The sequence below is a fragment of the Tursiops truncatus genome, chromosome 12, assembly GCF_011762595.2.
Source record: "Tursiops truncatus isolate mTurTru1 chromosome 12, mTurTru1.mat.Y, whole genome shotgun sequence".
Classification (NCBI taxonomy): domain Eukaryota; kingdom Metazoa; phylum Chordata; class Mammalia; order Artiodactyla; family Delphinidae; genus Tursiops; species Tursiops truncatus.
In genome coordinates this window covers 46,987,439-46,987,905 of record NC_047045.1, presented here as the reverse complement: position 1 = coordinate 46,987,905, position 467 = coordinate 46,987,439, and positions in this window count along the sequence as shown.

Below are 467 nucleotides of genomic sequence, written 5' to 3'. Positions count from 1 at the left end.
TAACGTGAAATCTGATTATAGAATCTTATGAATGTGTACTCTGTCAATGTAAGAAGACAGGAAAGAAAAAATTCTCAATTTGCCTGGGTTAAAATGTTAGCGACCATTACAAAGAGGAAGGCGCTTAAACATTGATAAGCTGCCTTAATATTTGTAGGTGAGCAAAACCCTATGTTATTTATGGCTTGGAAGGCTAATCTGCAAACACCTCTATTATCTGTAGTTTCCTTGTTTTGTTAAATGTGACACTAGGGAATTAGTGGGAAAAGACAAAGTGCTGTTTTATAGTGGGCTATAAAACCTTTGAATTTTCTGTGACCCTATATTAAAACCATTTTTGTGGAACTGCAATGGGCAGGTGTTTTCTTCTCACATTAACTAGTATGGGAAAATAGGCAGGTTTTCTATTTATTATTGTTGTTTCAATAACATTTTATTGCTAGTGAAACAATGGGAGTACAATGGAG